The sequence below is a fragment of the Gymnoscopelus braueri genome (assembly GCF_963280865.1).
Source record: "Gymnoscopelus braueri genome assembly, chromosome: 11".
Taxonomy (NCBI): Eukaryota; Metazoa; Chordata; class Actinopteri; order Myctophiformes; family Myctophidae; genus Gymnoscopelus; species Gymnoscopelus braueri.
In genome coordinates this window covers 8,027,127-8,040,235 of record NC_137613.1, presented here as the reverse complement: position 1 = coordinate 8,040,235, position 13,109 = coordinate 8,027,127, and the positions used below count along the sequence as shown (strand labels likewise).

The 13,109-nt window shown below is 45.8% G+C and overlaps 1 protein-coding gene across 6 annotated transcripts in view; it reads right to left on the bottom strand.

Annotated features, from left to right (window-relative positions):
- The window catches only part of nfyc (nuclear transcription factor Y, gamma), a 54,199-nt gene extending 42,536 nt beyond the window's left edge, over positions 1–11,663 (bottom strand). For 3 of the 6 annotated variants that reach the window (XM_080441519.1, XM_080441524.1, XM_080441522.1), the window contains exon 1: positions 11,538–11,663. The gene's annotated coding sequence lies outside the window, so the exon portion shown is untranslated. Of the gene's footprint in view, positions 1–2,892; positions 4,041–4,128; positions 4,245–11,537 lie in introns of those variants that run through there. The other 3 variants (XM_080441521.1, XM_080441523.1, XM_080441520.1) reach the window with 3 other exon arrangements.
- Positions 11,664–13,109: the final 1,446 nt, after the last annotated feature.

The following is a 13,109-nucleotide window of genomic DNA, read 5'->3' as shown; positions in this document are numbered from 1 at the left end:
ACTGATCTCCCAAGGTCATTCCACACAGAGGAGAGACAGAGAAACCAAAGAGGGGAGGAGGGAGGGAGGGAGTGAGGGAGGGAGGGAGTGGGGGAGAGCAGGGAGGAAGAGGGGAAAGAGAGTGAGAGTGAGGGAGCGCGAGAAGGGGACAACAGAGGACAGGTTTTTCAACTTTCTCTCACTGCAGTGCGCGCGTAAACCCAGTGGTTTTTTTTTGCACTTTCTTTCTATGAAGCTCTGAACAAACCAAAAAATACGAATAAAAAGCGGAAGAAACACATAGCGTCTATCCGTTAGCCATGTTTGTGTTGTTTCCACTTTTCCCTCTGTGCGCCTCTCTCTCTCTCTCTCTCTCTCTCTCGTCTCCCCCACGGCTCCCTCGCTCTCTGCTGACGAGAGAGAGAGAGAGAGAGAGAGAGACTGCGGGAGAGCTGCTGTCACATTCCTGTGAACTTCATCCCAATGCCGGGCCCTGCTTCTGGCGTCAAAGTAGGCAGGGCTTAAAAAAACGCTACCTGCATATCACATACTGGATCACTGGCTAACAACCCCCCACCACCGGTATGCACACACACACACACACACACACACACACACACACACCACAGGGGCAGCAAGGGCAAAGGAGTGCATACAGCAACACGGCTATGGTCACCTTGGCTACCGGCAACAGTGACTAGCTATGTGTGACGGTGTTTGTGTGTCCATTAACCCATTAATACCTGGAACGCATCTGTGTCACTTTAGACGTCTTTGGCTATTCAAAAATAGCAGATATACAAGCTCATAGCGCGGCACCGAGTGCCGCGCTACGAGCTTGTAGATCTGCTATTTTTGAAAAATCGAGGAAAAAAAAAAGTGGTTTTTTTTTTTCAAAAAATTGTTAGGATTTAGAAGACATTTCTAGAATCTTCTCAGGTCTTAATGGGTTAACCCCCCCCCCCCCTCTCCAATGTCGCTGCAGGACACTGGGCACAAATGATATTCAAATCGCATGCAACCCTGAGATTTGGCAGCACGGCCTTCGACTCAGGAGTTATTTTTAGTCACCCTCTCTCTCTCTCTCTCTCTGTCACTCTCCCTTTTCTAACTCCTCTCCCCTCTTCCCCTAAGGGACTTAGTTTTGTCAGAGAGGCACCGATGGAAACTTTCAAGTGGGGGAGGGGGGAGTCAGTGACGAGTAGAGAGAGAGAGAGAGAGAGAGAGAGAGTAAGGTATCCATCCTCCTCCTCCTCAGACTCCCATCAGAAAAGATCAGATCAAGAACAGCGGCCTCTTCCGGCCCGGCCGTGGAGCCACAACACACAGAGACTGACATGTCTGTCCCGTCTGGGAGTCTGAGGCCAGGAGGGAGGGATGGTTGGTTTGGTGGGGCCGCAGAGGAGGGGGAGGGGGGGGTCCTGAGGTCAACACACACACACACACACACACACAACCAGCTGCACCTGCAGCACCCCTGGGGACCCCAAGACAACAGCAGCAACACACACAGAGATGGTCCGTGGTCGCCAAGTGCTCCTCTGACTACAAACCCCTTTTCACCCTTGAAGACGCCATCTTGGCCTCTGTTTTTGCGTGGCTGGCTGGCTGGTACACGTGTCAAAACCGGAACGCCAGGAGGGGAGCGCGATTTCGGACCCAGTTAGTTAGAGAACTGTGGGCCCAGAGAGAGAGAACTGTGGGCCCAGAGAGAGAGAGAACTGTGGGCCCAGAGAGAGAGAGAACTGTGGGCCCAGAGAGAGAGAACTGTGGGCCCAGAGAGGGAACTGTGGGCCCAGAGAGAGAGAACTGTGGGCCCAGAGAGAGAGAACTGTGGGCCCAGAGAGAGAGAACTGTGGGCCCAGAGAGAGAGAACTGTGGGCCCAGAGAGAGAACTGTGGGCCCAGAGAGAGAGAACTGTGGGCCCAGAGAGAGAGAACTGTGGGCCCAGAGAGAGAGAACTGTGGGCCCAGAGGGCCCTTGATGCCATCGCCTTGGGACGACTTTGAAGTGTGTCTGAGTGCAGACAGAGTCAGGGTGGCGGCCTTGCACTGCTTGCTTACAGTCAATAACAAACAGGCCATGAAGAGTGTGTGTGTGTGTGTGTGTGTGTGTGTGTGTGTGTGTGTGTGTGTGTGTGTGTGTGTGTGTGTGTGTGTCCCCGACAGTCATGTTGATGACTGGCGAGTCCAAAGTCAAAACACAGCGAGTGAAGGCTTATGAGGCTGCAAACAAAACAGTGTTGTGTGTTGCTTTCTCTCTCTCTCGGCTAGCTGCCGGTTTTGGCAGAACAGGAGGAGGATACGCAACCCACTACAGTACAGTACAGTTACAGTACAGTACAGTACAGTACGCATTCTTGTGAACGGACGCAGAAACACAGACAGGCCCACGCGAGACGACCCGGCGGAGGATCGATATATCCTTTCAACAACAACCACAGTGTACAGAAGTGTAAAACACAAAGAGTGAGAGCAGCAACATCAACAAGGCTCTTCTGAGGTGACAGCTGAAGGACATGAGACTAGAGCGGCAGATTGCTGCCCAGTGCACAAACACACACACACACACACACACACACACACACACACATCTGCCAAGGAGAAAAGTAGAGGACGAGAAGAGGAGAGGGAGGGAGTGAGTGTGGAGGAAGTGTGTGTGTGTGTGTGTGTGTGTGTGTGTGTGTGTGTGTGTGTGTGTGTGTGTGTGTGTGTGTATAAAGGACAGAGTGAGCATCTCACCACTGCAGAGAAACAATAAGACCAAGAATGATATGGCAAAAAGTGACCTAACCCTCTAACCCTAACCAGTTACCCGGTTACCGTTTTCTCTGTGTGCGTGTGCACTGTGCATGCATGTGTGTTTGTGTGTGAGAGAGAGAGAGAGAGAGGACACCGAGCTGGTTTGACTTACCCGGTTGCCCTTCATGGCTGGCGGTCGGTCGGCTGTAGTGTGTCGGGAAGGGAACAGAGCGATAGAGAGGCAGGGGAGAGTCCTGTACAAGTCTCCTTGAGAGGAGGAGGAGGAGGAGGAACAACGGCAGCAGCAAGAGGAGGAGGAGGAGTGAAAACAAGAAGCTGACAGCGAAAGTCTCTCTCCAGCCCCCTTCATACTTCCTCCAGCCCCCGCCGTCCTAGCGACCGGACAAAAGCCACTCTGGCTCCACTGGCCGCCTTTAAACATTTTTTTTTTTTAAAGCTCCCAGGCTGGACATAGAGAGAAAAGAGACCCCTCTCTCTCTCTCTCACTCTCTTTACCCAGTCCCATGTCTCCTCCTGCAACCCCCCCCCCTGCTCCCCCTTCAAAGCTCAACATACACCCCGTCCCCTTGCCCTCCTATCTCTCCTCCTAACTCCCAACTAGTGCCGTGCAGCACGGCTCGGCTCGGCTCCCCCCGTCGGTCTCGGCACTTTGTCTCCAAACAGAACAACCCTCTCCGTCTCCCTGCTAGCCGCTGACCCTTGCGTTTGTCTTTCAGCTGACCCCTGCCTCGGCCACCAGGGGAAAGGAGAGCAGAAGGAGGGGGGGGGGGGGGGGGGTAGGAGTAAAGACAAGGCAAAAGGGTTGAAGAGAGGAAAGGAGAAGTGTGCAGCAAACAGCCAGCAGCAGCAGCAGCAGCAGGAAAGCGGCAAGAGGCAACCGAAGGCACTCGAGTCCTCGGACAAAAATCTCTCCTCCGGCACCGCTTCCCCTTTAACACTGGAGAGTAATCAATCTAGCCTGCTACATGATACTCAAGCCCCGCCTCCGCCCCCGGGGAGCTGCTGGCCCCTCAATGGGCGCTCTCAGCCAATGACGGGACAAGGTCCTCCCATTCCACTGGCTGTCGCAGCCGCCCGTCAAGCTCTGACACGCCGCACCCCCTGTGCTCCTCCCACCCAGGGAGGGGGGGAGGCCCTTCCCTCCGCCCAACCCCCTTTCAGCGACTGCCAACTTCCTGTTCTAAGTTACCTTGAGCTGCAGGATAGGGGTCAGGGAGAAGGAAAGAGGAAGAGGGAGACGAGAGGAGAAACCGGGGCGAGGAGAGAAAAAGAAGAGCATAGAAAGTTGTGAAAAGAACTCTGGGGTAGTGTGTGTGTGTGCGCGCGCGTGTGTGTGCATGTGTGTGTGTGTGCGTGTGTAGAAGGGGGGGGGGGGGGGGGTGCTTGCCTCGGCATGGTGTGTCCTCCCTGGCTGTCGCTGCGTCCCTCGCGGCTGGACGTAGAAAGACAGGAGCGTCAGTGCTGCTGCCGCTGCTCTCTGACAAACTGCTCTCTGCTTATTTACAATGTCAAACTAAATGTCTCCCCGGCTATAGGCCCCGCCTCCGCTCTGCAGCAACAGGCTCACGAGCCCCTGTGATGCGGGCGGGCCACGCTGCGCCCTGATTGGCTGAGGGAGGTGCCAGAGTGGATGCCGCATGTTGCGGCCACATGATTTAAAGTGCAACGGCATAGAATATACCGGGGGGGGCAGATTCTCTGCCGTCTCGTTACGTGTGCGGCCGTGCGTGCGTGCGCGGGCATTACGTGCACATCCACGCACACGTTGCGTGCGCCCTTGCTCTCTCTCTCTCTCTCTGTCTCTCGTTCATCCTTGCTCACGCAGTCACAGGTGAGCAGCAACAACATCTAGCCTCAAACTAGGCTCAACCAGGATGACATTCACTGTGCTGTTGATATGCTAATGGAGGAGAGAGAGAGAGAGAGGGGACGAAAATATCTCAGTGACTGCCTGGCTCTTACTCCTTGATTCTAGCAGAATGTTAATTAGTCGGCTAATTGTATTCTTTGGGTTCTGATGACTCATCGCTATAACGGAGTTACACAACAAGATTGGAACGGATAGATCAGTCCGGGCTAAACCCAATCAAGTTTGCACTGAAAAATTATAAATGCAACAAACAAAAAAAAGACGGGTCATCGCACAGCCCTTTGCACAACAAAAAAAATCATGCTGATCAGCTGACCACTTCAGGCAGCTTGGGGGGGGTGGGGGGTGGGGGTCATTCAATTCTGCTTCTGTTTGTGGGTAAACAAGATTGGAGAGATATGGGCGAAAGTCAGTATACACAAAGACATTGTTTGTCTTGACCCTGAAAAAAACGCCTCTAACTGCAACTTTTACACAATTAAAATGTCACCATAAAAGGCGCGTCAGCAATGTCATCCAAGGTCCTCTTCTTGTCAGCACGCCACTGGTTAAATGTGCATGGCCCGTTCTCTCTCCACACTAACCTTTACATTGGAGCACAAAGGCAGGACGCTGCTTGCTGCTCCGCGTGCCGTTGCCGTTAGCGCTTTACTTTACTCTTATCAGGACAACCACAGTGCAGGTTGGCAACAAAATAAAACTAATACTCGTCAATGAAGTATAGGGAAATAAGACAAAATTTGAGAGAGGGGGGTGGGGGACGGGGGGGGTTGCAAAGCAATATGCTGAACAAGTAGCTTCTGGCTGGCAGTCGATGCAAAAGGATGGTGGAAGTGACCCGTCCTGCAGCTTATCCTGCATATTACTGCAAATCCCCACTGACACTGTACCCAAGAACACCAAGCCAGAGCACGGAGAGAGAGAGAGAGCAAACCTGGTTCCATCAATGAACACACTAGAGGAGGAGGGGGAGGGGAAAGCGGAAGGATGGAGAAGGACAGAGAGGAGAGTTGCTACAGGATGGGAGGGGTAGGGAACAAGGAGAGAGAGAGAGAGAGAGAGAGAGAGAGAGCTAGAGAGAGAGTGCACGGCACGCATGTGAGAGGGACTCAAGAGAAACAAAGCTAAATGTTCCCTTTTCTATTTTAGTGCGGAGGGAGCAGGGGGACATAGTAGGGGGTACTAAGTGAAAAATCGTTACGCGGCGGATAAAAGCATGAAATTTGATACAGATGTCCCTTGGGTCATCCTAAAACATCCTAGAAGGGGTGCCCAAAAAAATCTTAAACAGGAAGTGAGTTATGGACAAAATCCAAAATGGCCACCTAAACTGTTGACCGTTGACTCAAAAGACACCAAAATAATCTCCAAAAAGCATAAAATGTGGCACACATGTCCTTTGGGTCATCCTAAGACATCCTAGAAGGGGAGCCCAAAAAAATCTGAAACAGGAAGTGAGTTATTGACCAAATTGAAAATGGCCGCCTAGTGTTGTCGATTGACTCAAAAGACAACTAAAGAATCTCCAAAAAGTATAAAATGTGTCACACATGTCCCTTGGGTCATCCTAAGACATCCTAGAAGGGGTGCCCAAAAAAGTCTTCAACAGGAAGTGAGTTATTGACTAAATTGAAAATGGCCGCCTACAGTGTTGGCGATTGACTCAAAAAGCCTATAGAATCTCCAAAAAGTATACAATTTGGCACATATGTCTCTTGGGTCATCCTAACACATCCTAGAAGGGGTGCCAAAAATAATCTGAAACAGGAAGTGAGTTATTGACTAAATTGAAAATGGTCGCCTACAGTGTTGAAAGATGATGCAAGATACCTACAGAATCTCATAAAAGCATGAAATGTGGTACAAATGTCCCTTGGGTGATCTGAACGCATCCTACAAGGGGTGCCCAAAAAGGTTTTAAACAGGAAGTGACCGCCTAAAAGCAGTTGACACAAAAGAAAACATAAGGGGACGTCATAAAAGTGTATAATTTGGTACGTACATTGAGTGCTTCTTAATATATCCTAGAAGGGGTTATTTATTTGTTTGCTTGTTTATTAAACTTTTTAGGAAGGGACCATGTTGAAGAAATTCTAAATGGCTGTTTAAACAGTTGACCATGGCAGTCTGCATATTATGCAGACTCAATACGACAGGTTATGCAGTGCATAACTTGCCGTATTTTGTAGTCTACCTTCTGTTTTCATTTCTACATCACTTATTTATTTTACTTTCTGCATAATTTTTTTATTGTACTCTTTGAATCTTCTTTATTTATCTAACTCTCTGCATATTCTCATTTATTTTACTATGCATCTTATCTTACTCTGCATATTCTTATTTTACTCTCTGCATCTTATTTATTTTGCACTCTACATCTTCTTGCTTGTTTTACACTCTATCTTCTCATGTATTTTCTTCTTGATCATTACTGTTTTTTTGTGATTAGTGTTTAGTAACTACATGTATTCATGTGTGCCATTTCGCAATTACCAGCACATTGGCATAATGCTCTGCAAGGTAACCCAGCATCCCGGCATCTACACTTTCTCGAACAGAAGGGCTCAGCTTTGCAGCCACACTTGAGTTCTCTACAAACTTAAGCAGCCTCTGGCAAGAGTGTCCATAAAGGTGTCCACGAATCAGCGACTTTAATTTATTTGTCAGGAGATGGTAGAGATTGCATAGCTTTCAGGCTTCTGGACCAAATGCTAGATTGGCTGCTCGATTTGAATATTGTAGCAGTGCAGCCCGTGTGGGAGGAGTGTTTTCCATTGAGAGACTATTCAAACTTTTTTTGGCACCCCTTAGGATGCATTCAGATCACCCAAGGGACATTTGTACCAAATTTCATGCTTTTATGAGATTATTTTTTATGAGTGTCTTTTGCATCATCTGTCAAGACTGTACACAGCCATTTTCAATTTAGTCAATAACTCACTTCCTGTTTCAGATAATTTCAGGCACCCCTTCTAGGATGTCTTAGGATGACCCAAGGGACATGTATGCCATTATGAGATTCTTTAGTTGTCTTTTGAGTCAATCGACAACACTGTAGGCGGTCATTTTCAATTTTGTCAATGACTCACTTCCTGTTTAAGATTTTTTTGGGCACCCCTTCTGGGATGTCTTGGGATGACCCAAGGGACATGTATGCCAAATTGTATGCTTTTATGAGATTCTTTAGTTGTCTTTTGAGTCAATAGATAACACTGTAGGCGGCCATTTTCAATTTTGTCAATAACTCAGTTCCTGCTTAAGATTTCTTTGGGCACCCCTTCTAGGATGTCTTAGGATGACCAAAAAGACATGTGTGCCAAATTGTATGCTTTTATGAGATTCTTTAGTTGTCTTTTGAGTCAATCGACAACACTAGGCGGCCATTTTCAATTTAGTCAATAACTCACTTCCTGTTTCAGATTCCTTTGGGCACCCCTTCTAGGATGTCTTAGGATGACCCAAGGGACATATGTGCCAAATTTTATGCTTTTTGGAGATTCTTTTGGTGTCTTTTGAGTCAACGGTCAACAGTTTAGGTGGCCATTTTGAATTATGTCCATAAGTCACTTCCTGTTTAAGATTTTTTTGGGCACCCCTTCTAGGATGTTTTAGGATGACCCAAGGGACATCTGTATCAAATTTCATGCTTTTATCCGCCGCGTAACGATTTGGCCATTTTTTGTGCTTAGTACCCCCTACTAACAGGAGGAGCAGGTATACTGTAGCAGGCTGGTTAATCATTACAGAGCCGTTGCGCTCTGCACAAAGAGTCATAGTCAGGCTGAGGCTAACCCAAAACGCCTCCATGATGACACCTGGCAAGGTCACAGCAGCGCAGCGACGGAGACCTTCCCATGACTTGTGTGCCGCCCGTATAGCACCATGCATGGGGACATGTTTGCTCTCGCCGACTCTGTTTAGAGATAAACAGGCACCCAGGCGGGCCACTGTGTGGTTTCACAAACACACAGCAAGAAGAGCTCCCTCAGGGCAGCCGGGCCGAGCCATGCATGCATGCAAACATGCAAACATGAACAATACATGCACACACCTGCATAGGTCATACCTCACTGATCTGACATTCTGAGAAACAAATGGCTCTAGATAATAATACACCAGAAGTACACCATGAATACACCATGAAGCAGCTAATACTGTCCAACTAGAGTCCTTCTAGAATAATGTGTACACGAGGACTGCAACAGTTAATTGATTTAATAATAGATTATATATAAAAATGGATTTGTATGAAAACACATCTACAAGCTCACGATGCGACACATTGTGAGCTTGTAGATAGGATATTTTCGCTATTTCTTTGTTTGCTTTTTGCGTGACATTTCAGTTATACGACTAAGAGTATAAAATAGGGCTAAAATGGTTCATCTTGATTCATCAAAAGTTTGACAGAATAATGGCTTACGGAAATAGGTAGATAATCGATAGTTTCAGCCCTCATGTACACTGTGAAACACAACTGTTATCATGAATTATGTACAGTAAGATAGGCTACTGCTTGTAGACAAAATGTGTCTACGAGGCTTAAGCTGGGGAAGCACAATAAAGTATACAAATGAAACAACAAGCAACAGTGCAAATCAAAACTCGTTTCTCCACTGCCACCGTTGACTCCAGTCTTTGAGTGCAACCGATATAACTGTATATGGATGGACTGGAGCCATTAAAAAAGGGGTCATTCCTATGTTCCCAGGATCCCATTATAGTTATTATGGTGAGCCCTGGAAACATCGATATGCTCGCCAGCAACTGTATGGTTGATGTAGTCAGATATTCTGTACACAAGCCTATCTGGTATTGAAAATGATCCTTATTCAAAAAAGGCACTGAGAACAATACAGGATTGAAAGATTTTACAGACAAGGAAAAAGGACCCCCCCCCCCCACACACAAAAACAAACAAGCCTGTCTTTGATACACTAATAGAAATTATTTCCTGGATTACTGATACCGGATTACCTGCACTGTTTCATTACAATAACTACTACTCAACTAAAAGATGCAACCAGTGTTCATATATACATAAGTCTATTTTGTTTTGTTCGTGTTTAATCAACTTTGCAACTGTCTCTTTAAAGTTATGCAACATATGAACCCAGTCTGATCAATGATGAGGGTTACAGACATCACATACACATCAATGTCACCAGCAACTTGCCGTATACCACCATGCAAACCAACAATATTTACCTAAACTCTATTTAATAATTCAGCCATTACAAAAATAGCGGCTCATGTACAAGCTCACAATTAAACGCAAAACGACCCTCTGTGGGCTTATGGATCTGTTATTTTCGTAATAATGCCATCATGCGCCCAATTAAACAGGGACACTGAACAGGGTGAGAGTGGTCAACATTATAACACATTAATAAAGAGTGGGAGAGCAACCAGGGCAAACGCCACTCAATAGTGTGAATTATATAAATCAGTGGTGGAAAGTAACTAAGTACATTTACTCAAGTACTGTACTTAAGTACAATTTTGAGGTATTTGTACTTTACTTGAGTATTTCCAATTTCCAATACTTTTACTTCTACTCCACTACATCTCAGAGGCAAATATTGTACTTTTACTCCATTACAATTATTTGAAAACTTTAGATACTAGTTACTTTGTAGATATAAAGTATTACATTATAAAACATACATTAATTACTTTAGCCCTATTTTATACCTAGGCTATTTGAAAATAGCAGATCTACAAGCTCACAACGCGTCGCATCGCGACGCGTTGTGAGCTTGTAGATCGGCTATTTTCAAATATTTCGTACTTTTACTTTTGTTACTTTAAGTACATTTTGATGCCAATACTTTTGTACTTTTACTCAAGTAAATTTTTCATTTTGGATTTTTACTTGTAACAGAGTATTTTTATATTGCAGTATTGGTACTTTTACTTAAGTAAAGAATTTGAGTACTTTTTCCACCACTGTATATAATAAGTAAATGATATCGTCAGTGACTGACTGACACACACTAACCATGTGTCATTTAATATTGAACACAGCATTATTCTGGCGAGCTTTATGTTGCCTGCAATTTATTTGCTTAATAATAGCACTTCTAGCACTATAGCTTCCAACTAGTTAGCATCAGTACAGTAGGTTGAGACGATATACAGCACAAGTGATGCAGGGTGCTGTTTATTTATGTTGTGTCGTTTCACACACCGGCTACTAGTACACTTTAGACCAGTAACATGAATTAACGCATTGCTAAAACGTTAGCAAGATGTTCATTGTTGTGTGCGTGTGTGTGTGAGAGAGAGAGAGAGAGAGAGAGAGAGAGAGAGAGACTTTTTAAGCTAAGCTATGTTAGCTTCACGGCAGGCTCAGTGACTAGCCGACCCTGCGGCGCTCGAGCGACTTTTAAAGGTTGAATTCTCTCCGCCGGACACAACGTTATCAAATGAAAAGTTTTCGCAAAGCTTGACACAAAGCTGTGGAGATCGAAGCAGTCTAACCAATAAAGACAACGTTTGGATCTGTCCTTCAGACCAATCAAACCTCGGACTAGATTCCACCAATCAAGGTTTCTAAGAGGTTCTGCTAGTGGAAGTTGCAGTCTCTGCGACCGACGCCATTGTGGCTCTAGTCGTGGGCACGGCCGCTCCGTCCGCCGCCCGTGTTGCCTCGGAGCCAAGATGGCGGCGGCGCGGAGGCCAGTTTCCTCGCCGCCCCTCTCTCTCTGCGCTCTCCTTCAGAGCGCGAGCGGCGGGGGCCACCAATAAGAGAGGGAGAGAGCGGCGGAGGGAAATGGCGCCGATGTTCATCTTCCCAAAACAATCGTCTTATTGGTCAAGAAAGAGAGCAAATGAAAAGGAGCCCCAGTAATTATTTGCCCCCCCTGTGCTTCCACCGCGACGCGTTTGAATTTTAATTGACGCATTTTAATTGTGTTACTCACTTTGTTTGTTTCTACGGGTTCGGAGTGAAGTGGAGAAGAAGTGCGGTTGGTTTCCCCGGGTCTATTATTTATTTTATTTTTAAGCTAGCAACGGGAAACAAGATGGCGTCTTTTCGGAGACTCGAACCGGAAAAAGGGGTGACCGGTGTTGCCAGATTCTGTGAGAGAAACAAGAAACCCAAGTCTAGGAAAACAAGCCCAAAAGAAGCAACCAAAAAAGGCCACATCATGAGCACTTAAGTTTAAACTGCGTTGTGAGCTGGTAGATCTGCTATTTTGAAAATAGAATCGAAATAAAATATTTGGATTGTCTGAATGCCTGTGGCACAAATCATTTATGAAAATATTTGAGAACCACTGGTTTAAAAAAAAAATTACAAAACTTTTGGAAGCTCAAGACTAATTAAGCAACTACACGTTAGAAACAAGACCCCAAAAAAACGCAACCCACAACTAACCAATTTGCACAAGCAACTATACAGAAAAATAAGCCCAATGTCGCTTACAATAAGCCGACATGGCAACGCTGAGGGTGACGTCTGCACGGCACGCACGCACGCGCTGACGTGACGTTCCCGAGTGCGTCGGTTCATGCACGTTGCACCACCACCTTGCACAGATCAGTGTTGCCATGTCCGCTTATTATAAGCGACTTTGGGCTTCTTTTTCTGTAAAGTTGCTGGTGGTTGCGGTTTGTTTGGGGGGCTTGTTTCTAAAGTGTAGTTGTTTATTTGGACTTGTTTCTAAAGTGTAGTTGTTTATTTGGGTTTGTTTCTAAAGTGTAGTTGTTTATTTGGACTTGTTTCTAAAGTGTAGTTGTTTATTTGGGCTTGTTTCTAAAGTGTAGTTGTTTATTTGAGCTTGTTTCCTATTGTTGTTTAAACCGGTGGTTCTCAAACATTGTCATGTTAAGGACTCCCCAAATTAATATGTATTTGTCCCTATAACCCCCATCTGAAATTAGTATATGCCAGGGAGCCCCGTACCAGATTTGTGTTGTTAAAATGTTTCAAAAATATTTCGAAAAATTCAATATGTCTTCAAGTTTTTGAAAATACCAGAAGATCGGCTATTTTCAAATAGTCACTGCATATATGTTTAAACTTAAAGTGCTCATGTGGCCTACAGTCGCTTCTTTTGGGCTTGTTTTCCTAGACCTGCTTGCTTGTTGCTGTCCTAAAATCTGGCAACACTGACACAGATCCGGAGAATGACCTGAAGGCAGACATCAGACAGAAACATCAAGGCTCTTTATTATGCTTCTGATCACATTATGTCCAAAAAAGCAGTGGTGTAAAGTAACTAAGTACATTTACTCAAGTACTGTACTTAAGTACAATTTTGAGGTATTTGTGTACTTTACTGGAGTATTTCCAATTGTCAGTACTTGTACTTTTACTTCTACTCCACTACATATCAGAGGCAAATATTGTACTTTTACTCGACTACAATTACTTGAAAACTTAAAGTTACTAGTTACTTTGTAGATTTTTAATTACCCACTTCAGCCCTATATACATTTCAGCCATTTGAAAATAGCAGATCTACAAGCTCACAATGTGCATGTGGTAT